This window comes from Pogona vitticeps, chromosome 1 (assembly GCF_051106095.1).
Source record: "Pogona vitticeps strain Pit_001003342236 chromosome 1, PviZW2.1, whole genome shotgun sequence".
Classification (NCBI taxonomy): Eukaryota; Metazoa; Chordata; class Lepidosauria; order Squamata; family Agamidae; genus Pogona; species Pogona vitticeps.
In genome coordinates this window covers 253,559,669-253,587,515 of record NC_135783.1, presented here as the reverse complement: position 1 = coordinate 253,587,515, position 27,847 = coordinate 253,559,669, and the positions used below count along the sequence as shown (strand labels likewise).

The window sequence follows — 27,847 nt, the reverse complement described above, 5'->3', positions numbered from 1 at the left end:
GACTCTTTTCTTCTCATGAGATGGCCAAAGTACTGGAGCCTCAGCTTCAGGATCTGTCCTTCAAGTGAGCATTCAGGGTTGATTTCCTTTAGAACTGATAGGTTTGTTCTCCTTGCAGTCCAGGGGATTCTCAAGAGCCTCCTCCAGCACCACAGTTCAAAGGCATCAATTCTTCGGCGGTCTGCTTTCTTTATGGTCCAGCTCTCACTTCCATACATCACGACAGGAAAAACCATAGCTTTGACTATTCGGATTTTTGTTGGCAAGGTGATGTCTCTGCTTTTCAAGATGCTGTCAAGATTTGTCATCGCTTTCCTCCCAAGAAGAAGGCGCCTTTTAATTTCAGGGCTGCTGTCTCCATCTGCAGTGATCATGGAGCCCAGGAAGATAAAATTTGACACTGCCTCCATATCTTCCCCTTCTATTTCCCAGGAGGTGATGGGACCAGTGGCCATGATCTTAGTTTTTTTGATGTTGAGTTTCAGGCCGTTTTTTGCACTCTCCTCTTTCACCCTCATTACAAGGTTCTTTAATTCCTCCTCACTTTCTGCCATCAGAGTGGTATCATCTGCATATCGGAGGTTGTTGATATTTCTTCCGGCAATCTTAATTCCGGCTTGGGTTTCTTCCAGTCCAGCCTTCCGCATGATGTGTTCTGCATATAAGTTGAATAAGCAGGGGGACAATATACAGCCTTGTCGTACTCCTTTCCCAATTTTGAACCACTCAGTTGTTCCATGACCAGTTCTAACTGTTGCTTCCTGTCCCACATATAGGTTTCTCAGGAGACAGATAAAGTGGTCAGGCACTCCCATTTCTTTAAGAACTTGCCATAGTTTGCTGTGGTCCACACAGTCAAAGGCTTTCGCATAGTCAATGAAGCAGAAGTAGATATTTTTCTGGAACTCTCTGGCTTTCTCCATAATCCAGCGCAAGTTAGCAATTTGGTCTCGAGTTCCTCTGCCTCTTCGGAATCCAGCTTGTACTTCTGGGAGTTCTCGGTCCACATACTGCTGAAGCCTACCTTGGAGGATTTTGAGCATAACCTTGCTAGCGTGCGAAATGAGTGCAATTGTACGGTAGTTGGAGCATTCTTTGGCACTGCCTTTCTTTGGGATTGGGATGTAGACTGATCTTTTCCAATCCTCTGGCCACTGTTGAGTTTTCCAAACTTGCTGGCATATTGAATGTAGCACCTTAACAGCATCATCTTTCAAGATTTTAAATAGTTCAACTGGAATGCCATCACCTCCACTGGCCTTGTTGTTAGCCAGGCTTTCTAAGGCCCACTTGACTTCGCTCTCCAGGATGTCTGGCTCTAGGTCAGCAACCAGACTATCTGGGTTGTCCGGGATATCCAAATCTTTCTGATATAATTCCTCTGTGTATTCTTGCCACCTCGTCTTGACATCTTCTGCTTCTGTTAGGTCCTTCCCATTTTTGTCTTTTATCATGTTCATCTTTGCGCAAAATGTTCCTCTAATATGTCCAATTTTCCTGAACAGATCTCTGGTCTTTCCTTTTCTGTTATCTTCCTCTATTTCTTTGCATTGTTCATTTAAGAAGGCCCTCTTGTCTCTCCTTGCTATTCTTTGGAAGTCTGCATTCAAGTTTCTGTAACTTTCCCTATCTCCCTTGCATTTTGCTTCCCTTCTCCTCTCTGCTATTTCTAAGGCCTCGTTGGACAGCCACTTTGCTTTCTTGCATTTCCTTTTCTTTGGGATGTTTGTGATGCATTATTATAAACATCTGTGGAGTGTTGCACATTCTGGGAGAAGGGACTGTATGTAGCACCATTTTACCACCATTAAGCTAGAAGCAGTATCAGAAATCCCATTCCTAAGCAGGAATTATTACCACGATCAAGTGAAAACTGGATCGGTCTTCATTTTCTTTGAATTACAGTTACTTCATAAGCAAAGAGAAATCACTCCAGCTGCAAAAAGCCATGGTGGAGCCTAATAAAAAGAAATGTTTCCAAAGAAGACCTCTGTTTGTTATCACACTATCAACTGCACATGCATTTATTGACAGCAAAGAAGAATCTCTCTCCTCCATGTGCTAGGCTGCTACCCAAATGTTCTAACAGCTCCTGCCACAGGTAATGACTTTATCAGAATCTCACATTCCATTGGAAAGCTTGGACTTTGGTCACTTTGATAGTCCAACAGTTATCAAACAACTCGCCAAACCATTGAGATCCAGAGAGGGAGCAAGATCATCCTGGCAGTTGCTGTTCTGTAGACAGTGGCACACCCATAACTATCACGGAGAATGAAAATGTGGAACATTGTACCATGTAACATGCTTTTTGTACCGTAGGAAACTTTGAAAACTGTATTCCAGATTACTGAAACAATTTGTTGGATTTAAAAAGCTACCACTGTAAAATCTTAGGACAAAATTATTGAAAGTACATTTGTTAACCCAAACAATTGCTTAAAATACCATATGAAGGAGCTACTTGTGCAATATGTTTAAAGACAACATCACTGTCACTCTTGAATAAATAGAAACTGTCTATTATATCTTGAAGCAGAAAGCTCGTCATATTTGTGCTTAAGACTAACAGATCACGATCCTGTGGATCAGAAAGTACAAAAAGGCAAACAACTTCTGGATAACTCAGTAGTCTAGGTACAGTTGGGAGTTCAATTCCCCCACTGTGCCCCCTTGACAGGGGCTGGACTGGATGATCCATAGGGTCCCTTCCAGCCCTGCAGTTTTAACATTATTATTATATAATAAAGCTTAGTTTTTTGCTTTTTAAATTTTATTTTGTTTGTGCTGTTTGCCTTAACTATGTCTAGCACGGGCTACTGCATACAGAGACTCTCATCCTATGCTTATTTTATGCATACCCCCAAGCAAAGAAATTTTGATCTCACCTGGCAAATCCAGACACTCTTACAGTACTAATTAAAAAGTCATTATTAGCTGGGAAGAAGAAAAGAAAACTCAATTTCAATGGATTGTGTTGACAAGAAAGGTACTTCCTGTGGCATTTATAAGTACATAAAATGCTAGAGTAAAGCAAGCAGAAATGTCTTTCAAACAATTCAGTGTAACAGGCAAATAACATGTTACATTGCCTTTTTTTCATTTGCTTTTCCATTTCTGAAACTTACTCAACACACATTAAGCCTCAGCCAGGAAGTTGATATGATAAGAGCAAGAAAAAAACCATAAAGATTAACAAAAATCTCTAATATATCCAGCCACGATTTGGAAGACACTCTGATCATCTGTGCATATAATGGAGGTATTACTCCTGCTATCCCTTGCAGGAATATTTACATAGCAAAATGCCACAGAAATTATTATTGCCGGTAGACAACATAAGTATGGCCTGTGGAAGAATACATGATCACAGAGTAATCATCTCATCTAATAACTGGAGGCATTATCATTTATAAATCAATGAATACTTTAGAAAGGTAATGTAAGTAAACGTAAACTCCTCGTCTCAAGGAGCTCAATATTTAATTTTTGACACTGAAAAAAATAACAGAGGGAGAGGAGAGAAAAAAACCTCTCCCAAAGATAACAACAAAAGGGTACTTTGCATTCTAAAAAACTAAAGAAATGTAAATATTTTCTCTACCTTGATTCAATCATCAGTCTAAATGGAGGCTGAAACCAAGAAATCAGAAGAAAGCTGAGGCCCTGATCACACAAGGGAAATGGTCTCTAGATATCCTCCAGTTAGATTGTTGCTTCACCCTCCCCCGATTACATGACACTCAGTCAAGATCAAAACATTTTCCCCATCAGTGCAATTTATTTTCCACTCCCTTGAAAGACTGTGTTATTTTGTACTTCTGTTGTATCTGTGCATTCCTTACCAGAATTGCCTGCATGCATGACTTGCCTTGCTTCTTTTCAGAATCAAAGTCAGGAAGGTGGCTGCCATTATTGTCGCATGCTCTTTTTTTTTCATAGCCAGTACATTGATACATTGGTAAAAGTATGCCACAGAACAATCTGAACCATTGCTGTAGTACCAGCATTTTGGCACACTATTTTTGCCATAATTGTAAGGAAACAGTCACCGGGGGGGGGGGGTTTGCAAAGGGGAAGGAAATGGCAGATCAAGCTGAATGGTGGGGACTAAGGCGAATCTGCAGGAGCAGCCAGTGTAACAGAGGACATATTCCCAAATGGAAACCCCTTCCAATTATATTGATTTATCAATAAATATTTTTTTAAAATATATATAAATCAAGGGGCTGAATGTCCTTTGAAGCAAGAGAGAAATTAAGTACCATGGTGTAGCCACCCATAATGATTCAAATTGGAAGAAATAAATCGTTACTGCTAAACGTTCGTGGCACATTCACCCTGGTATATATACCATGTGACTGTACAATCAGTACAACAGAGGTATGAGAAGTATTGCAAGAACAAGAGAACATGAGAATTGATAGAGGAGCCCTGAAAGAACTAGAAAGATCCTCAGGTCCAGAAATGTATCACTGGAGAACAGGGCAAAGATCATCCATACTGTGCTATTCCTGATTACTCTGTGTGGCTGTGAAAGCTAGATAATGAAGAAAAATGTCAGCGGAAAAAAAAACTGATTTATTTGAAATATGATGTTGGAAGTGAGGTTTAACAATACCATGGACCACCAGAAAGACAAATAAACGGGTGCCAGATCAATTCAAATCTGAAATCTGAAGGAAAAAAAAACACTAATCTGAGGTTGTCACATTCTGGGCACATCATGAGAAGACAAGACTCATTGGAAAAAGCAATAATGCTGGGAAAATTTGAAGGCAGCAGGAAATGAGGAAGAGGAAACATGAGATAGATTGGATTGATAAACATTTATTGGATCCATAAATATTTATGCCATGTATAAATATTTGCCATGTTATATCTCCGCTTTATCGGGATGTGGTGGCGCTGTGGGTTAAACCGCAGACGCCTCTGTGCTGCAGGGTCAGAAGACCAGCAGTTGTAAGATCGAATCCATGAGACGGAGTGAGCTCCTGTCACTTGTCCCAGTTCCTGCTAACCTAGCAGTTCAAAAGCATGTAAATGCAAGTAGATAAATAGGTACCACCACAGTAGGAAGGTAATAGCGCTCCGTGTCTAGTCGCGCTGGCCATGTGACCACAGAAACTATCTACAGACAAATACTGGCTCTATGGCTTGGAGATGGGGATGAGCACCGCCCCCTAGAGTTGGACACAAGTGGACTAAATGTCAAGGGGAAGCTTTACCTTTACCTTATCTCTGCTTATGGCTGATGAAGTGGACTTGTCCACAAAAGCTCACAAAAGTTAGTCTTTAAGGTGCCACCACATTTTTGTTTTTATTTTTAATTTTTTTTATTTTGCTTTTGTCTATAATGCTTGCACAGACTAACAACTTCTACAACTCAATCCATAAAGGAAGTCACAACCTATGTTTGCAAGACCTGAGCAGGGCTGTGAAGGATAGGACCTTTTTGAGGCTACTACTTCACTGGTTTGCCACAGTTAGAACCAACTTGACAGGGTATATAGCAAGAACTGGAACCAGAGTATAGACTTTCCTCCACAGAAACAACTTGCTTTCTGATTTGACTTTTGCCAGCTAACTTAGAAGCAGGCACAGTTCTTTAAGAAAAGGCATGCTTATCTGAGGCTCCCCACATTAGCATAACTGAGCCTTTTGTATTGGTCATGTTTTACTCTCACATCATGAATTTTGGAATACAAACTACCTTAGTGAATATGGGTGGAAGGACTGAGAAAGATTACTGGAAAAAGGCTAGCTCATCTCCCTTGTAGAGTAAAAAATATAATCAAACACAAAGCAGAAAATACAACATAAGCAATTAAAAATCTGGAAAATATAAATGAATGGCAGCACTGATTCTCCAGCAAAGATACAAAGTATGTTTTGAGGTGTTTGAAAACAACTGTTGGGGCAATGTTCACAGTTCAAGGTCAAAAATGTTGCTTAAGGTAGCCGAGTTGGAAAACTATCACTCAGAATCAAAGAATTTGCTGATTTCCAGTTAAAAAAAGAGGGGGGGGAGTGTGTATGGAAAATCCTAATTCTGCTTTGACAACATGGAACAAATCCTTCCATAGAAATCTTCATATGGATAGTTGAAGAAGAGGTGGAGAAAAAAGATCAATGACTGAAATGGGTTCATTCATGCGCACATATGTGATCAGCCCCCGATTCAGCATCGCATGTGAATCTTGGGGCCAAAAATTATTGTGAGCCTTTTTTCATATTTACTGGATATTTACTGTTCTGAAAACGATCCAATGGGGAAATGAATCTGTACCAATATGCATGTGTACAATAGCTCCTGAACCTCTAAACAGTGCAATCTCATCTATTTGTCTCCTTAGGAGCAAACCCTGCTGACTTCCATGACACAGAGCCACGTAAATCGGCATAGGAATGCAACCTTAGTGGTAAGACTATCCCAATAAACACTGCAGATGTTGTTCCTAGGAACTGATGCTTCAGGTACCACCCAGCTTCTCTCACTGCCGCCCACTCCATTGTCAGCGTCAGTTTCTTTTTTTCCTTTTTGCACTGAAACAGCTCCAAGATTTTGGGACAATTGCTGCTATTAAATTGGTACTGCGAGCACTCCGCTGTGTTTCAAACATATCTTCAAATTGCTTGGTTAATACTTGCTTGTTAAAACCTACTCACACAACCCTAATGAAAACAAAATGCCTTCCAGTATTTTACAAGAACGGGATATGCTTTCAGAATGGCCATAAAAAGCACGGCTTCATGTTGCTCAGCATCAATCAGTACCTGCCACAAAATCTGGGGAGAAAATTCAGTATACCATTAAATGGTAGGATACATGAATTCATCTTTATGCAAGTCAGTTGCAATCACATGTTTCTGATACTTGCCTGCATCGGCCTATGTCAGAAAGATTTAACCCTGTTCTGAATTGCTACTGATTTCAAGGAAAAGATATTGAAGTCTGTTCCCAGATTGACTTCTTAACAGTAAAGTGCAAGTTCTATGAAGAAATTGTGTGAGAAATGAGCCCCTCTTTCTCCCTCTCGAAGTTAGACATTGATCTGTAGTACTACACTGTCTCTATTCTAGGGGAGGCCCTATTTCAGTGACCCTCTGTGCAGATTGCTGCTTGATCTGTTCTAACGTTGCTTCTGATTTGCTCCATCAAGATGTAAGCAAGAGGCAGAGACAGGACAATACCAGTTCCCCTAAATACCATTACGCTTGGTCTACAATTGATTGAACCTCAGGGTTGTTGTTTTTTTTCCTTTCACAAAAACAAAGCTGCTGCCTTTATTTCAGGCCCCAATAAAGTGTGTCTTTCCCATGGTCAATCCACCAGTTACCATTACTAAGGAAGTTGCTCTAGATGATAAGAAAACTGAGGTCCACCATCATTTGACTTTGCTGTCAGCTGTCTGCATTCCCTGGTGGTGGAGTCTTCTTCTTTGGAGGTTTTAAAGCAGAGGCTGGATGGCCAACTGTTGGGAGTACTTTGATGGATGTTTCCACATGGGAAGGGGTTGGACTGGATGGCCTCAGTGGTCTCCTACAAATCTATGACTCTATGACCCTGGCCAAAGAGTTCCCTCTGGTACAACACTCACCAGCAGTGGGAGGAAGGGGAGGGCAATGGTGATGACATTCTCACTGCAGCTCCTCAGACATGTCTAGGAATAATACCTTAACCTTGAAATTAAAGTTATTATTGGGGGGAGAAAGAGAGTTTGGCCAAGACAGGGGCTGTGCAGAAGCACAGGGGGAGGGATGTTCACCTCAAGTGTCACATCATTATTCTCAACGTCAGCTGAGGTCAGACTATGAAGACAGATGAGAAGCAAGGAAGAGAGTACCTCTTGTCTCCTCTCCTCTCCAGTGAGTGCTGCTGGGACAAGGCGTAGCAGCATTTCTTTTCCTGCCTCAAGCAGTGTGGGAGTTTGCACCAGCACTAAGCTTCCCTCCCCATGCTTGGCTGCTCTGTGCCTACTTCTACATGTCAGAAATAGTCTTCATCATAAGAACACTAGAGTATTCTGTCTTCTAAAAATGTGAACTGATGAACAATTCATTTGCTCATTCTTTTCAGTAGATGCCTTCTATCGCTCCTCATAGTTCCAACTAACGTACAGTATTTCAAACCAACATTTATTGGGTTCAGTAAGACATTCAGAATGTGAGAAACTAACTCAAAGAATTACTATGGAGTTCAGCGCAAAATATTCTTAACAGAGTTTGCAAACTCAGGGTGCTTCGTGGAGCATAAACAACTAGAGTAAGATTCTAGTTAAGACCTGAAGGTCCCACTGATGGGATGTAATTCAATTTATGTTCATTAATCCTTAATAAATATAGAAACATTTCTCTAGTAAGTAACGGAGAACATGTCAAGTAGATCACAATCAGAACTTGCAATCTGCATGATATGACAGCTGTTGTCAAGCGTTAGGAAAAGTACAATTTCCACTGCAATAATACTTTGCAGATTCATATCAGTGGCAAACAAGAATTGTGGAACTTCTACTAACTTTACCAATGGACTATATCAGAAAGAGAAAGTACGCATTGATTACCATTATTACCATTGACTGCCACATGCTTGCACAAAGTATTATTTCTACAACTGCTGGTTTGGGCTAAACACTGCCATATAAACAGCTGGATAGCTCCATGGTTTAGGTCTCCAGCTGTGTGAGTTCGAATTCCCACTAGGCCTTCTTGACAGGGGCTGAATTCGATGAATCAAAAGTGTTCCTTCCAGCTCTGCAGTTCAAAGAGTCAAATAAATGAAAGGGCTAGCAAGGTATGTGTAGAAATGCAAGACAAATATACATGCAAGAGGGGAGTACAGTAGTGATCCTGCAAGGATCTGCCACATTGTCTCTTCTGAAACACTCCTCATTACACTTCCCAGTTTTAATCTTTCTCACCAGTGTTACATATTCTTTGTCCACTAAACACACCCATTTCATTGTTGTTTATTAGAGATTGGCAATGGTGATTCATTTTGATTCATTATTTGTCAAGATCGACAAATCATCAATTACGAATTTATGATTTTTTCTGACAAATTGATGAACTGATTTGCCAATTCATTTTTTACTTTAAAACCCTATAAAACACCTCACTGCAGGTGCCCAGACACATCAAAATTACACAGGTTTCCCTGGTTCTCCTCTACAAACCCTACAAGTTTGGTGACATTTGGGTTTAGGATTTCCAAGTTATACATCTGCAAGTTTAACCCACCCAAGAAAGTTCCCCCAGGCACCTAAAGACACCAAAATCACAGAGAAGATTCTGCTGACTGTCCTCTACAGTCCCTCCATGACTGGTGAAGATTGGGTTTCAGACATCCAAGTTATACACCCACAAACTGGGTTCCCCCAGGAAACTGCCCTTTAGCAGCTGGCTTGGGGAAACTCAAACTTCACCAAACGTAGAGGGATTGTAGAGGAGAGTCACGGAAAGCTTCTCTGTATTTTGGTGTCTCTAAATTCTTGGGGGAACTTTCCGAGGGGGCTCTTTGTGGGTGTATAACTCAAACATCTGAAACTAAATCTTCACCAAATTTGGAAGGATTGTAGAGGAGTGTCCGAGGAAGCTTCTCTGCAATCTTGGTGTCCCTAGGTGCCTTGAGGGGAATGTTATAGCCAAACAAATCAACAAATCAAAAAATCACTAAAATTCATTGATTCGTGTTTCCTCAGGGCATTAATTCATATGAATACTAATCAATAAATTAAAAAGCAAAAAGCAAAGCATGCGGCTTATATACCACCCCATAGTACTTCAAGCACTATTTGGGCAATTTACAAATCAATTATGTAGGCTACACATTACCCCCACCAGCAGGGTACTCATTTTACCAACCTCAGAAGGATAGAAGGCTGAGTCAACCTTGAGCCAGTTACCTGGGATTGAACCCTGGTTTGTGAGCACAGTTTTGGCTGCAGTACAGCAGTTTAACCACTGCGCCATGAGGCTCTTACTTAGCAAATTTTCTAAAAATGAATCAGTGTTTTTTAAAATGAATTTGGAGATTAATTTTTTTAATTTGTGCCCATCACTAGTGTTTATATGAAAGCAGGATTTCTTTGCAATTCTCCCCCACCCCCACCCAAAATTTTTATTTTGGTTTTCCGTTTTTATTTTTATTCTTGAGTACTTCTGTAAATGTAGGATTCCCTCAAACATGCCAATAGCTCCCTCCTGTTTCTCAGTGGCCATTTCTCAGTCTGAATCCTCTTGACATCTATCAGCTAAGGAATCATCATCATCATCATCTTAGAACTGTGGAGCTGGAAGAGACCCTAGGGATCATCAAGTCCAGCCCCTGTCAAGGAGGTACAATGCGAAATTGAACTCCCAACCTCTGGCAGCCGCAGCCAGATGTTTATACCTGTGAGCTATCCAGAAGTTCCACTCTTAGAAGTAAAGTCATAGATCAGAACAGGCTTGCCAATTTAATTATAGGATTTCTTAGTGATAAGAGAGATGACGATCATCACAAGCACAATTTGGGCTACAAGCTGCTTTCTAAAATTGTTATAGTCCTTGAAATATGTAACTACGCTTTTTGCCTCAAGCATCTTCCAATAATGTATCGTGGGAGTATTGTTCAGATCGCTAGCTCCTTTTGTCTTTGAAGATGACACTGAAGTATTATTTACATTTCTGCTAATAGTAATGCATTGGCAGTATGTCTAATGAAATTGTGTTTTTTCTACAGACATCCTCTTTAGGTTTCTATAGCTCTAAGACACTTTTAAATGGGGTCATATGTGCAAATAGCCAAGGTGGCAATCTTTTAAGTGCCACTCTGAAATCAGATTCATTAAACTGTGGGATGTAATTTTCAGTAAATTGCTAGCCCTATGCATGGCATCAGCCACTGCAGGAAGAATCAACAGTAGAGGTAGTGCTGCATGCAACAACACATGCCTTTTGGCAATTTTTCTAACACTACACAAATAAAGAAGCACCAATGAAGTGGGGAAATATTGCCTTTCAACCATTCTGTTCTCTGTGAAATGCTACTTAAACTATGCACAGCAAACTATAACCACTTAATCACCAGCAGACCTTTCTACTTCTTCCCACAAGGGAGAAAGACAGGATATAAACTAACCAACCCCAGGAGAAATGTAATCAGTATATGCAAATAATAAAGGAAAGCTTAGCAAGACTTTTTGAGGACAACAAATACACACACGTTCTTCACCAGATTAGCAATGTTAACAGAAGAAAACAAAATCCACAAACAATACCATTTTCATCATGGCTACAAGCTCTGTTGAGTGGCTCTTTGGACTAAACACAGAGATGTAAAATTGCCCCAAATTTGATCCAATGGTTATTAAATCCAGATTAATTATTTCTATTTGACAGATAGCAGGACATGCACCCATGACAAGGGAGGGAAGGTTTGTGTGTGTGCATGTAGATTGCAAAGTGTGTACCCTTTAAGAAAAATGTTAGTATTGATGGGGGACCAATTAGAGCTCCTCAAGTTGTACTGAATGTACACAGACATGTTTTAAATGGATTGCATGCAGATTATTACATGATGAGCAGCAACAGACTTTCAAGAATTGCTGTAGGAGGTTGAAAGCAAACTACTCTAGTGTCTTTATGATGGAGACTATTATGATAAGTGTTTTTATAATGAAGCCCAATTATCCCAGCCTTAATCAGTCTGGATCATACGATGCAGAGTTGTTTTAAGTTGTGGCATGTCATTTGGGGTGATCCTTGCACCTAGTACAAGGATCTATCATACCCCATTTCAAGTGACCTTGTTTAGCATGATCTTTAAGCCATTGTAGGTTAAAACCAGCACTTTGAACTGTGCCTGGAAACGGATCAGCAGCCAGTGGAGATGCTTTAAAAGGGGAGTTATATGTTCCCTGTAACCAGCCACAGTTAACAATCAGGCTGTGGCAGTTTGGACTCTTTGGGGTTTCCAGAATAAACCCCATGCAGAGTGTGTTACAGTAGTCCAACTGAAATGTAACTAGGGCATGTGTCACCATGGCCAGGCCAGACCTTTCAAGAAATGGATGCAGCTGGCACACTCGTTTTAACTGTGCAAAGGCACTGCTGGTCATCACTGAAACCTGGACACGCAGGCTCAGAGATGAATCCAGGAACACCTTCAAGCTGTGTGCCTGTTTTCAGAGGAAGCGTAACCCCATCCAGCATTTAACCTCACCAATCATACATACTGGAACAAACCAAAACGGAGTGATCCTACCAACAACATAGCCCCTGAAAGGGATGGGAAAAAAGGCAAGTAGACATCTATCAAGGCTGGGCTGGTACGCAATGACCTTTAGGTTGTGTAGTTGCCATAAAAATAAGCAAACCAGTCCAGCCCCAAACCAAACCAAACAATGGCCCATCTGATCATTCCGGAGACTGTGTCTGGTTAGAAAGCAGACAGGCCAGGATCACCTGAAGCTTTAAGAGAAACTGAAGGGTAAAACTAGATTATATGCTTAGCACTTTTTAAGAAGTGCTTCTTGTTGCAAGACATCTGTTTATCACAGCATACTATTTCCCGCATCTACTTTCTGAATTTAGCATGCTTTGTTATTGTTTTCAGAAAGTAAACACAAGGATGTTCTCATGTTTTCACCCCTCAGAAGATTATTCCATTATAACAGTGTACGGGGGAATGTGGATGTAAATCCTCACTTCTTTTATTCTCACAGTCAAGCACAAGTCACTTAAAACATTCTTCTGCCCACAAGCGCTTGTTACAGCATTCTTTGTGCACTTTCACATAAACTGCACAAAAATTGCTTTCAGTATTATTTTTTTTCTCCTTGGGAACACTCAACAAAATACTTTGGCCCCTCATTTTTGCTGCTTCTCACCCTCACGTGTGAGAACAAGACAAGCAAGGACTTTGATCCTTTCCCTCTTTCTGCCTTAACCAATCATCTGGGGCAGGGCTGTGGGGCAGAAATCTTTGAGGTGAAAGTAGAATATGATGCGGATGATAGATAAATGAATCTTCCCTTTTCTCAGCAATTTCCTAGGTGGTTTTGGACCTGACCATAAGAGTTAAGATTTTGAAAGCATTTGGTAAGCTTGCTGTTTAGGGCTGCAAGAGTCAAAGGGAAACTTTGTAAATTGCTGCTGACAATTTACTTTGCCTGGCCCTTCTCTGCTTGAACAGGTCTCTCTTTGCTGCCAGTTAAGTTAGTCCTGTTTGAGTTAGATCTGGTTATAGAACATGGATCATCCAAGCACCACCAGTATTTGATTATTTCAGACCTCATAAATGGGAACTAAAGACTACTGGTGACATATAAAGTTGCCCATCCTTGTATTAAATTATTTTAAGCCTGCCAGCCCAATGCTCTGTGAACCTTAAAAAAAAGTCTGTGAATACCTGACATTTTGAAAGGCTTAACAATGAAGTGCACGTTCCCTCGAACATTCATGTCTTTCAATCACACACACACTGAATTACCATTCAGCTTTTCACTTTGTTAGAACCATTCTGGGGTATGTTCCATAAGACAGAGAGAACATCTCCATTCTCAGATTAATCTTTCTCTTCTGTTAACACCTCCTGTGTAAGATCAATACACAAGGTCCCAGTCAAGTCAAAATTGCCTTTTTCCTCTGGGGACCGAAATGGCCTTTCAAGAGGCATAATAGATTTTATCTTCAGAAGCCATTTTAGCAGCACAGGTGGTTCTGAGATTTCTACTGTATTACAATATAAATCTGTTGGACATCAGCAGGGAAATGCGTAGAAAGTCAGCAGTCTCTGTTTTCAGAAAGATGCTCAAACAGGCAGCAGAGAAAAAAAGTTCCTAGCAGTTTTCTCATTTCCAGCCCACTGGTTAAATGGTTAAGGACATATGCATGGCATTTGGAGCGCTTACATTTTGTAGTTACACACAGTTGTGTTTCTGTGAGAAAGACCCTGGAATAATGTTTGCAGATTTGGAAAACTCCTGCAAAGAATGTCTGTTCATGTTTCTGTTCATAAGTGTTGCTTATATTTTTTTTTAAATAACGTATTTTCCATGTATAAGATGCCCCCATGTATAAGACGCCCCCCCACTTTACTAACCCAAAATTAAGAAATCTAAGTGGGGCTTAGCAAGTGTAGGGGGAAAGGGATCAAAGCAATCCCGCAACTGCATGATCGTTTTGATCCCTTTACCCCTTATACAGCCACGGGACTGCTTTGATTCTTCCCCCCCCTTTTGTTAAGCCCCATGGGGCTTAGCAAGCAGAGGGGAAAGCAGGATTCAAAGCGATCCTGCAGCGCTTTGATGCCTGCTTTCCTTTTGCTAAGGATTAGCAACTGGAAGGGAAAGAAGCCCTGCTGGAACAACTTCATTCCTGCTTTCCCCTTCATTTGTTTTTGTACTCTCCTCAGCCTACTTCCATGTATAAGACCCTCAATTTTTAGTCTAAAAATTTTATACAAAAATATAGTCTTATACACAGAAAAATATGGTATGTCCTTTGTTTGATCCTTCTTAGTATTTGTGCAATCACTGTTGTTAGCTTTAAACTTTGTCTTTTAATGATGTAAGCCACCTTGGTTCTTTTTTAAGGAGAAAGGTGGGGTAAAAGTATTTTAAATAAATAGATTTCTCATTTGTATTGTTAAGAGGAATGAAAGAAAAAGTACTGCTGACACATGAAATCTCATGCTGCCCCAGAGTTGTGTGGCTCAATGGGCTGTCACATGGAGCAGGACTTTCTCAGTGGTGGCACCCAAATGTTTGGAATTCTCCCTCTCATCAGATATCAATTCCCATATTTTAATTTTTCTCGTGCAAGTTAAAATCATATGTATTCGTACAAACTTTCTGGGAATAGGTGTTTACCGTAATTTGTCTTTGATTGTAATTTGTTTCTATTGTATTTTAGCTAATTTCTAATTAGTAATATTTGCAACATTATGTGCCATCAAGTCAGAACTGACTTATAACAACCCTAATAGTGCTCTCAAGGTAAGTGAGATATTTAAAGAGTGCTTTTACCAGTTCCACACCCCCAATGAGCTTCTTTGGCTGAGTGGGAATTCAAACACAGGTCTCCCGAGTCCTAGGTATGTGCTAATTGTAGCTTCAAGTATCTGATTGTATATTTCAAATGTGTGCTTTAAATAAACTGTTGGCCAGAGTGAGCCCATATAAGAAGCTGACTTTAATAAAATTAATCAAGTAACCACACTGAATGAGGAAAATAGTTTAAATGGTAAAGATTGAAGTGTGAGTTACTGCTGGAAAGAGAACCAAAGACCTAGCATATTGGCGCATAACTATAATCTCAGTCATAGCTGCTGTTCTGTCTAAACTAAAAACTGGACTGTCTCCCATTCTGTTGGTTGTTCTACAGAATTGCTGCATCCAGCGTTCTAATTTATTTGCCTTCCCATTGTTCCCATACAATTTCCGAAATTAATTTCATAATTGAGCCTAGTACACGTTGCTGTGTTGCTTTTTCCCCCCACTGCTATTTGTTTGCACAATTCTACTTCGCCCCACTAAACTACATAAACAGGCAATTTTGTGCAATAGAAAACACACCGTTTCCAGTATGTGTGCACAATTTTATCTTGATGGCTTTTCTGATGAACATGCAAACACACATTTAAATGTATATGTGTCGTAGCTACCCACACTGCTACTTTAATTGGAATCTGCAGTCTGATACATATTCCTTTCCATAGCATGAAAACCTCCCACATTCCTGAATTAAACACATTTTGAATTGCATCTTGAAATGATAGAGAGAATCAGTGGCTCTTGGCAGGCAGCTGGATTTTATATCTACTTCCTCAAAAAGTATTCAAGAAAATCCTCATATGAGAAAAATACAAATTGGCACAACAGCTTGAACAAATTTTATAAAACTTAAAGAAGCATATAGAGTTTGGACTCATCACCCAAATTAGTAGCATGCTGTTTATCAGCATCAGTAATGAATTTGCTTTCAGCAATGATTACAAAATAACTGTTTAGTCATGATTAATTCCTCCAGCCTATGTTATAACATGAATGTTGATGTCTCACAGGACATTTAACATTGTTGCCAGTCATTAACCCTTGTATAATGTTTCTCCTTGAGATGAACCATTAATGTAACAATTAATAATTACCGATACAGGTACAGACCTCTCATATCTCCCTAGAGGTTGACAGATTTGCTTAGGTGCCACTTATCTCTATTCTGGGCTTAAAAAAATGTATGACAAAGGGAAAATGCATTAAACAGAAACACCCATCTCAGTTCTTACAAGGAGGTGGAGGATATGCGACAAAAGGTACTTCAGTTCTTGCCTTCACTTCCCTTTCCTTCAAATGCTAAGCACCAAATTTTGAGGTGAACATCAGAGGAGGGAAATCACATACACTTCTATCATATGTCAATTGGATATTTGTTTTTCCCCGACTAATTGCAACAATTCCTAGAACACTGGGAGCATTTCTGATTTTTGCTTAGCTTTCATCTTTCTTTGTCTGAGGAATCACAGCTGCTCTCCTCTAAGGCAAATCCTGTGCTTCAATACGATGCCGTGTTTCCCTTATGCAAGTTGAAGCTAACTTAGGAAATGTACCAGAGTACGTTCCATTTCTCCTTTTCTGTGGTTTCCTTTTTATGAAGTGGTTCCAACCTATGGTCTTTCCTAGGTTTTAAGAGTTCTGGTCTGAGATTCCTTGATCTAATTCTCAGGCTTTGGTCTCCTGGTTATCAGGTTCAGCAGATTCCGAACCATCAGACTCAACATCAAGAGCTCAGTTATGCTCCGAGCCAGTAACAAAGCTGTCTCGGAATCATCTGACTTCAACTCCTCTTCCAACTCTGAGCCATGGCAATTGTCTTAAGCACTGCTCTCTTTGTGATGTTCACAAAGTGAGCTGGTCCTCCCTCTCGGTCACACAGGCACCAACCTTTCAACTTAACTGTTCTGCACCAAATCAAATTCTCTTCAACCACAACTAATCTTATAGTACTATTTTAGCGCGTTAGAGGTAGCCATGCCTAACCACATTTCAACAAAGAATTAGGAAAAGGCCATGTGGTCCTTTAAGATTACATAAATGGAACAGTGGGTGATACCTTTGACATTTTTATATTCACAGAAACAACGCTGGAAGTATATTGGAACAGGAGGAGCTTTTTAAATTAAACTTCCTAAGGTAAGTTAAATAAATACTATGAATTGGACATTTAAAACATTTTGCTGCACAAATTATCACAAACCCCATTCAGTTGCAGAAAATTCTATTCGTTTATTCCCTGAACCACCACTAAAAAAATCTTTTTAAAAGCTCTGCATTGCATGATCTTTACTATTTTTTTAAAAAATGTCCTCAAAGCATTAATCCAAAGGTGGCCAGCTTCCATGCTGTTCGAATCCGGCAGCCATGTTGACACATTCTCCATCTTTGCATCTTTGAGAGCCCCTAATGGTGCTGACCTATTGAGAAATCTTTAATAAGCACCACATGTTTCCCAATTGTTTTGGAGATCTAACAGCCCTGAAGAAAACATCAGTGCAACTGTGCAGGAGTCGTAACAGAGCACGATGTGGGTATTATGTATTCAACTGTACCTTGCAGTAAACAAGAACAAAACAAGATCCAAAACAACCCTTAATGGGTGGTAAGAGTATGTGGGGAAGTAGAACTAGTTCATTATACAGGAACCTTAGGTTTAGTATCAAATCTTATAACAGTGCAGGAACACAGCTGAAACATTACTAGATCCCTTCCTTCTGCTAGTTTACAGATTATATTTTTATTTTATTTTATTATTTGAAAATGCAATCTGAGAATGAACTGATGCTCTCCACCACCCAAAAACATGGTTACACAGCTGGCTTATCACTCTCTGTATTACAGTAATAAATTTTTGTCCCAACCAGTATTCTTGCAATATTTACTTTTTTAGTTTTATCCCTCAGGGTCTAGGAATTATGTTCTGCATATGGTCATTTGTAAAAATGTCCTACTTCTAGTATTGTACCTTAGAGAGGTTTCTTCCTAAACAGTAACTAAGTTACTCTCAATAGTAAAGCCAAAATGTGGAATGGGGTGGCATGATCACAAGCAACCCCACACCAAGTTTTTCACCATAAGAACCTCCGAATATTACCTTTTTAAAGATCTTCTAGACCAAAACACTGTGTCATAATCCACCATCCAAAAACCGGATGGTGGATTACGTGTATCTATTTTACAATTGGTCCACCTTGCTTACACCTCGCATTTACATCTTGTTTTGAGCAATCCTTTTTATGTAAATTGATGGGTTTTATCATAAATTAAACAATAGTCTGAGGGAGTATAAAACTCTAAGGACTTTCCGGTTTCTGACCAGAAGTCAATCAAACAGGCACAGTCTGATACAACATTTCCTAACTGAATCAAGAAAATTAAGGTTAAGAAACATTCCAAATGTTTATGTAATCTGGATATGGATCTGGCTTACTGTATCCAATTTTTTTATGTATGCACTGTTCTGTAAATAAGCCAGAAAAATAAGCTCATCTTTCTGGTGGTAGTTCACACTGCCAGTTTCTTTGGCATGGTGGTGGGCTTTTCTCCAAGGGGTTTTAGGTGGCATGTCACTGCCTGGCTGCCAAACAAATGACAGTTCGGACCTTGGGCTGAGTGACATAGCCTACCTATGTAACCCCTAACTTAGGTAACCCCTAACTCAAATAGAATGAGAAGCTTGATCTAAGACTGCAAAGAAGAAGCCAGGCTCAGTGATACAAAGCAGAATAGTTATGTTTATCATTCCCAACTAGAAACTGGCATAATTAACACCTGCATTAATACTAACAGGAATTAATCTTAATCTCCACCACTACCACCTCTGTGCTAGGGAAAAAACAAGAGAGAAGAATGGCTACTGAAACAGGGACAGAGAGTGGCCATACAGTACTAGGGTAACATTCATTCATTCAACTAAATAGAGGCATCCAATGATTCCTGGTGACTGAATTCAACAATACCACTAAAAGAAAGGACTTGCTTCACACAACACACAACTATCTAATATTCACTAACCACAAGATGTAGTGAGGGCCACCAATTTAGACAGCTTTAAAAGAAGATCAGACAAATTAATGGAGTGTGAGGCTATCAACAGATACTAGTAGTCATAATTATTGTACATTACCTTCGATGCACCATGCCTCTTGGTGTTGTTTGGAAGGTACTATTGCCATCATGTCTACCTTGAGGTATCACAGAGGTATCTGCCTAGACATAGCCAGTACGGACATCCTATTTAAATATGAAAACTGCACATCTGTCATAAGCCAGCAAAACACTAAACAATCAAAAAGAGTATACAGTACAAAAAAGAACTGTACTGCTTTCCATTTGATTACCAGCAGCAGATGTGTACTGTCTGCTGAAGTGCATCCAACTTTTAGGTCCTCAGGAACAGATGAACAAGAAGACTCAAGCTCTTCTCCAGTTGGGGCTACGTATACATAGGCAAGATGCAGAATGGCCAAGAATATGAAGACTGGCTTTCCCTATATAACACCTAACTCTTCTGAAATATCCCTCACACTGCAAAATTCTCCCTGTTTGGAAGTTATATGCACCAGGAGTCTCAAATCTGGCTCCCTCATCCAGGATTGATGTGAGCTGGCACGTAATGCAGCCTCAACTGCTTCATCTTAATTCTTCCACATGGCGGTTTCTTCTGGCAGCACAATGAGGTCTAGATGCCAATAGTGGTTTTGCAATTACCCAAGCATGTACTACCTTCAGTAAAGCATTTAGACATCCTTAACAGCAGAAATATTTGACACTTAACCAAAACATACGCATATGCTACTGAACTTGCTGAGACGTTACTGTATGAGGAAAATCACTTAATTTACAGAGTCTGCTGCTAGATCTGAGTCTTGCAGAAATGTACTGCTGAGCTTGATATAGGCATCACCAGGCAGTATGTATAGCACGGATTTATCTAAATCAGAAGCAACCAATCTTCTTGGTAAACTTCCTTTAAAAAGGCATAGAATATTTCACATGCTACTGTCAAATGTGCAGCAAATGGGCATTACTATGGGTTGTCTCTAATCTACTAAATTGGGGAGCAATAATGAGTCCAGCACAGGGGGGAAAAAGGAGTGCAAACTTTTTTTTAGCAAACATCTCACCAACAGCAGCACAATTCCTGCTTTTGTCTAGGAGTGTCACACAATTGTGCTACAAGTTCCACTGATGAACCTGTACTGCAGGCTGACAGGTAAAATGGTCTCCATTATGCCATAATTTTTGAATTTATGGAAATATTTCACCTCCCCTGAGAACAAACAAAAAATGAACACCACTATTTTTTCCATTACAAAAGGGAGGGAGATACAGCCTTTATACCACTGTATTCCTAATATCATAAAATACCCAGGGATGCTGGCTCTTGTGGGTTTAGAGCCTCACTTCACCCTTCAAAACCAGAATAAGAGACCCCGTATTTCAAATGTTCTACTTGGAAAACTCTGGTCCTTCTGGCACGTTGCTGGTGAAGGACTGTAAAAAATGTGCAAGGTCCTGGCTTAAGCCCAGTCACCTCCTTCACACTTCATTTATTCTCATTATGTCAGCAAAGAAGCACCTCTTCAAGAAGTAAAAAAAAAAAGGTATGTTTGTTCTAGGATGAGCTTCCCTCTATTCCTCAAGTTGCAAATTAGATTGCTTTTATTTTTGAATTTGTCATTGAAAGATAAATATAGGCTTCCTTTGAAAGTCTGGCTCCTGAGGCGTGAAGCTCTGAAGAATCTTACCACTGGAGAAGAAATGTGCCATCAGCTTCTAACTGCAAAGCTGCCATCTTGTCTAGTTTGACTCTTGGTTGAAAAAGTGACGAGAAAAGGTACAGATGGAAGACCAATAATGAAGCTGGTAGCAGAGGTACTGTGAAGAGTTGGGAGCCTGTTTAACGCAGGAAAGGTCACCAACACGGCTCAGTGTCACTGACAGAGCACACAGACCCCCAGACACATACGTACTCATCACAGTTGTGCAATGTGAACTAGCAGCTGTACTCAGATTCTCTTTCACTGCCAGCTCTATTTTTTCCAACCCGGCTTCTGATGTACACATTTTCTCCGGCACCCACATTATCCTCCTCCAAAGGAAAGGGGCACCAATAATGGCAGTAGGATACAGCCTGATGGCATGTCAAAGGGCAACATGGGTCCAAAACATCTTATTTTGAAAGATTCAGCTTTGAAGCAGTTGACTCAATGTTCCCTCAAAGCTGTGCGAGTGGGCAGCTGCGCAGTGCTGCAATGCACCTATAGCCAGTATTGCTGCCCATTTGGAAACACACACACACACACCCCACGCAAGGCAGGGCCCTGCCTAGCATTGGTGGAAAATAAGACAGAAGGTTGCTCTTACTATAAAATGGCATGGCCCTGTTTAGAAGTTTGTGTTAATCTGCAATGATAAGATGAATTATGTTGTTACTGGACAAGATACCTAAGAGGTCAGCAGTTGCTGAAATAAAGTCAAGCTTTTAAACAAGAAAGAAAGGTTACTTACCTGTAACTCTGGTTGTTCGAGTGGTCCTCTGTGAATTCACACTAATGGGTTAAATCTGCACTTGTGCAGAGGCCTCGGAATATTCTAGAGCTTAAAGTAACACTTTTGGCTCCGCCCCCCAGGACCTCATGGTCCGCCCGTCCTAACAGTTACCTCAGTTCCCCAAATTCCGCTGCTGCTCTAAGGTGAGACAGCCGTGACGGAAAGAGGGGAGGACGGGCGGGACGTGTGAATTCACAGAGGACCACTCGAAGAACCAGAGTTACAGGTAAGTAACCTTTCTTTCTTCTTCGTGGCCTCTGTGAATGCACACTAATGGGTGATTAGCAAGCTTGCCTCTGATAGGAGGAGGGACGTCACGGCAAAACAGCAGACAGGACCGCGCGTCCAAAAATGACATCCTCCTTGGCCCGCAGATTCAGGCAATAGTGAAAGATGAAGGCTGACAGAGTGGGCCAAATGTCAGCTGTGCAGGTGTCTGACAGCGGGACACCCTTGAGGAAAAGCTGTAGAAGTAGCCAAAGTTCTGGTAAAGTGAGCGTTCACCGGGCGCAGGCGATTAGACTTGCGAGGGAAAAAACAGTCCTGCAAACATAGAACGATAATGCTCTGCGAACATCTAGCAGGTGAAGAGACCTCTCTACATCTGTAGGCAGTTAGGAAAGAAAGTGGGCAGACTGATATGAAACTCAGTAGAAACTTTAGGTATGAAGGAGACATCTGGGAACAGTATAACTTTGTCCAGGTGGCAAAGTAGGAAGGGAGGATCCACCTGAAGTGCTACTGGAAGTAACTGCAACTAAGAAATAGCCTTGAAAGTCAACAAATGTCCAGCAATTGTGGTCAGTGGCTCAAACGATGAATGCGAGAGGCACTCAGGACAGTGTGAAGAGTCCACTGTGGTATAGACTGGCCCCGTGGAGGGTAAAGGTTTGCCGTACCACGGGAAAATCTCTTCATTTAGGGTAGCGAGTAGTAATTTTGGTAAATGCCAGCCAATTGCAGAAATAGAATTGATTGGTAGAGGGCTTCCTGGAGTGTGATAATATGGAGTTTATTGAGGAGGAATTCTCCATGCCATGAGGTGAAGAGCTTGTAGACCTGGACGGTACGTTTTCCCTTGATTCTGGGTCAGAAGATGAGGAATAGACGGGGGTCTCAGGGAGCCTGACGACATTGTCAGCAGTGTTGTGAACCACAGCCGTATGGGTCAGTATGGAGCTATGAGGATCACGGTGGCATTGTCATGTCATATCTTCACTATTATGCACAGTAGGAGAGGCACTGAAGGGAACATGTACATGAAGCAGCCCTTCCAGGGCACCATGGGAGTTTACCCCTAGTCCAGGCCGTGAAAGATAGATGGCACACTAGCTGTTCACCTCAATTGCAAGGGCATCTATGGCAGGGAGGAACAAAAAAAAAATCTCTTGCAGATTCTGATGAATGTGCAATGATCCAGAGATCACTCGTGTATTTGGTATGTTCGCCTGCTCAGATGGTCTGCCCATGTGAAGTCCTGGGCGGAGATGTGCACAACAGACAGAAAGATGTGGAATTCTAGACACTACTCCCAAAACTGAACAGTCAGGTACAGTAGAGGAAGAGAATGGGTGCCTCCCTGTTTGTTGATGTAGTACATTGCTGTCGCATTATCCGTAGTAACTTGGATAGCCATGCCTAGGTTGAGAGTTAGGAGCGCCTGAAATGCTTTGAAGATGGCCAGCAATTCCAGATTTTTTTAAAAAAGATAAAGTTTTACTTCACTGACCAGGTGTCGTAGATATGAAGACTGGTACAGTGGGGTCCCCATCCGACCAGACTGGAGTCTGTCATGATTCTCGAGGTAGGTAGAAGTGGAGCAAACAGTCTTTCCAGGGCCAAGTCTTCTGGGTTGATTACCAGCAGGGTTGGTGTGCAAGCTCATGAGTAATCTGGAGGCATATGTAGGGCGTATTTTTCATGGGGTTAAACAGGGCAGATGCCAGGCCTGTAGGGACTGCCTCTTGAGCCTCGCCGGCTTTATGACAGATGTGGTGGAAATCATGAGTCCCCGAAGATTTTGGGCCTGATGGGCTGTGATCCAAGACAACGGAGGGGAGCGACATATCAGGGAACAAATTTAGACCATGCCATTCTGGGAAAGGAAAAGCTCTTGCCGGCCAAGATTCCAATACGGCCCCTATGTGAATACTCGAGGCGCCGTCGAGAGCTGAATGGCAAGGCGCTGAACTCTAAAATGGGCCTTCCTAGAGAGAATGGAGGTATTCGCAATGATCACTTCTGATGGAGATGTGGGAGCAGGCGTCACTCAAGTCTATCAAAGTAAACCAATCTCCTTGTCGAATTAGTGGAAGGATATGTTCCAAGGTCACCATGCAAAAACGGCACTGGCTGATGAAGAAAAATCAGGTCCTTTAGGTCTAAAATGGGGCGTAGTGATCTGCCCCCACCTGGAGTGGCAGGAGATATGTCTGATTTTCCAAAAAGGATCTTTACCTTGTCTCATAGAGTGGCAGAAGAGTGAGTGTAAATCACCCGCTGAGCCGGTGTATCCCAAAACTCTATGGTGTACCCATAGGTGACAATGGAAAGAGCCCAGGCATCCGAGGTGATGTGGGTCCATGCAGAAAGAAGGGAGCAAGCATACTGAACATGTGACGCAGAATCGAGCGGTGGTAAGCGGGAGGGAGTCACAGTGTCTGTTGGATTTTTTTGTCAACTTCCTATAGGAATGGTGGGGATGGTCGCGTTGATTGGATTGTGGTACTGAGCCAACTGTTGAGGGAGATATCTTCGTTGAGAAGTATAAGGTCTGTATACACTATAAGAGTACTGATGCATCAATGGGAATTTTTGAGATCTATAAGGCTGAACGTTGTACGACCATGCTGTTTTCCTCATTCTTTGAAGGCCATCTAGGGATCGAATAACCTAGAGCCATCAAAGAGCAAGTCCCCTATTCCAAATCTGACATAATCAGAAATGTTGGCTGACCTTAGCCAATCGTGTCTTTGCAAGGTTACCCCAGTCATGAGTTGTTTGGAGGTGGCCTCGATAATGTGATGCGCTATCACACTCTCTTGCTGAGTGAGGGACATGGTGTCTTAATGGAGAGCAAGCCCTTTCAGATTAAATGCTGCTGGGGCTGCCTGAAGAGAGGGTAGTGCACAGTTAGAGAGGCTGATATGGTAGGCGCCCATAGCTGCCATGTAGATGAGCTTTCTAACCTCCTCGCTGCTTGGTGTGGTAGTAGATCTCGAGCGTGATCTGGCTTGTGTGGCGTCCACATCCACATAAGGAGGAGGATGCCTAGTTAAAAATCTGTATTGGTACCATAGGTCTTGTACAGATTTTCTACAAGCCTGGACATTTTAGGGACAGAGAAGGGCTTTTCCCAGGTCTACTGAAGCAAGCAGAATAAAGATGGGATAAGGGACAAGCACAGGGAAGGCACTGATTCCTCATCAATATCTGCATAAACCTTATCAGAATCTGTTTGCAGTTGATGTACTGTTAAATCAAGAGCCTTATCGATTCTCTGTATCATGTTAGAACATGAATGAAATTCGGAAATGAGGGATGGAGGAAAGCCATCACAAATATCAGAGTCTGGCAGGGTCAGGTTAGGAGTGGTCTGGTGCCATGGAGTCGGAAGATTCAGAGTCAGAGTCATGGGAAGTAGAAGAAAGTGGAGCATCAGAAGTGAAAAAGGACTTCTGGTTTCTTTTTCAGTATCCTTCCTCATATCATCAGTATTCAGTATCTTCCTTAAGAATACTTCCTCAGTACCAGGCATTTCTTATGGGCATATATTGTTTTAGTCTTCCGCTTGGTACCGTGGCATGGTACCAGCATGTTTTAACCTCCTGATACCAGCAAGTTTTAGCCTTCCGCTTGGTACCAAGGCATGGTACCAGCATGTTTTAATCCCCTGGTACCAGCAAGTTTTAGCCTTCCGCTTGGTACCAAGGCATGGTACCAGCATGTTTTGACCTCCTGGTACCAGCAAGTTTTAGCCTTCCACTTGGTATCAAGGCATGGTACCAGCATGTTTTGACCTCCTGGTACCAGCATGTTTTAACCTTCCCCTTGGTACCAAGGCATGGTACCAGCATGTTTTAATCCCCTGGTACCAGCAAGTTTTAGCCTTCCGCTTGGTACCAAGGCATGGTACCAGCATGTTTTAACCTCCTGGTACCAGCCTGTTTTAACCTTCCGCTTGGTACCAAGGCATGGTACCAGCATGTTTTAATCCCCTGGTACCAGCATGTTTTAGCCTTCCGCTTGGTACCAAGGCATGGTACCAGCATGTTTTAATCCCCTGGTACCAGCATGTTTTAGCCTTCCGCTTGGTACCAAGGCATGGTACCAGCATGTTTTGACCTCCTGGTACCAGCATGTTTTAGCCTTCTGCTTGGTACCAAGGCATGGTACCAGCATGTTTTAACCTCCTGTACCAGGGAGGCTTCATGGTACCATCTCTTCTTATGTCTTTTGGTATCAGGAGATGATCTCTTTCTTCGGTACCGGAGCCCACGGGAGTATCGGGACCTGGGAGGTCCATCGATGTTCGGGCATCTCCAGTAACGGAGGTTCCCTCGGTACCGATCGGTGCCTCTTCCTCCTGATATCAGGGAAGGATGGTACCGACAATGTCGAACTCTCATTGGAGGATTCCGATGAGGACGAGGAGGACTCAGAGGATGAAGTTTCCGCAGCAAGGCTGTATAGCAGACGCGGATAATACAGCTTTTGCATTTGCTGCCTCCAACGTCTCAAATAGCTCTTAGAAAGCTTGAGCGGTTGCAAGTCCTCTTTAGGCGCATGCTCTTTAGCTTCATTGGGGCGAAGATGTCAAGCCCCGTGGGGTGAGACCTTCGGTCCCGAGTGGCTCGGAGACCGGGAATCTCTAAAAGATGGCGCGAAATGCTTCGTTTTCGCCTTCTTGTTTTTCGCAAGTCCTCTTTAGGCGCATGCTTCTTCGCTTTATTGGGGCGAAGATGTCGAGCCCCGTGGGGTGAGACCTTCGGTCCCGAGTGGCTCGGAGACCGGGAATCTCTAAAGATGGCACCAAATGCTTCGCTTTCACCTTCTTGTTTTTCGGAGAGGATGTTGCAGGGATAATTCCGGAGTAGGAGGAAGCGGGACCGACGACGGCGGTGAAGATGGAGGTGAAGAGCCCTAGGAAAGAAACTCAACAGGAGACTGAGGAGTGAGGACAGGCAAGGACGGGGAAACCTGTGGTGGCAGGCTAGGAATAGCCGAAGAATGAGGGGTTGGTGGTTATAAAACTAAGGGTTTGGCCTTAGTTTTAGAGGCTTTACTCTTTTCCCTAGGTTATATATGAGGTAAAGGGTCGGGTTCTGCGGACGCAGAGGCCGCTTCGATGCATACACAAAGATTTTTGTGCGACTCTCCAAGGCAATGCAGCTTTTAAAAGTAACCCTGGGAGATGAGGAAGCCTTGGAGGCCTGGGAACAGTCCAAGGGGGGGGAGGGGGGGAAGGGAGAGGGAAAGAGGGGAAACCCTCGCAAAGGGCCAAAACGCACACCTCCCCTCCTAAATAATAAAGTCTTTGTACTTTCCTTAATGAAGAATCGAACAGGAGCCAAATATTTTCCAAGAATTTCCAATAATTTCACGGAGCTCTAGCCAGGAGACCTAACTGCAGCAGCGGAAAAAATGGAACTGAGGTAACTGTTAGGACGGGCGGACCATGAGGTCCTGGGGGGCGGAGCCAAAAGTGTTATTTTAAGCTCTAGAATATTCCGAGGCCTCTGCACAAGTGCAGATTTAACCCATTAGTGTGCATTCACAGAGGCCACGAAGAAGAATCCAGTGGTAGCTACACAGCTGAGAAGGTTATGGGCCTATTTGTTGTTGTTGTTTAGTCGTTAAGTCGTGTCCAACTTTTCATGACTCCATGGATCAGAGCATGCCAGGACCTCCTGTCTTCCACTACCTCCTGGAGTTGGGTCAAATTCATGTTGGTAGCTTCGATGACACTGTCCAACCATCTCGTCCTCTGTCGTCCCCTTCTCCTCTTGCCCTCGCACTTTCCCAACATCAGGGTCTTTTCCATGGCCTATGAGTTAATAAAAAACTGACTGAGTTGTATCACACATGCCTTGACGTCTACTGTGCTCTGCACTGGACTCTTTAAAATATCCCCACAATACCAGGATTTAGCCTCTTGTTTCAACATAATCCACACATTGGACATGGAGGACGGGAAGCTCAAAAATTCTATTAGGCTGTAAATTAGAGGATTCCTAATATCACAACAGCTGTAA

The 27,847-nt window shown here is 42.0% G+C and overlaps 1 protein-coding gene and 1 long non-coding RNA gene across 5 annotated transcripts in view; one reads left to right on the top strand and one right to left on the bottom strand.

Annotated features, from left to right (window-relative positions):
• Positions 1-27,847, bottom strand: part of TSPAN4 (tetraspanin 4) — a 744,385-nt gene that overhangs the window by 610,438 nt on the left and 106,100 nt on the right. The gene's annotated exons all lie outside the window — the stretch shown is intronic.
• On the top strand, positions 21,574-25,250 carry LOC144586046 (uncharacterized). Its single transcript, XR_013540750.1, has 2 exons — positions 21,574-23,815; positions 24,413-25,250. It is a non-coding gene; the product is annotated as an uncharacterized LOC144586046 (long non-coding RNA).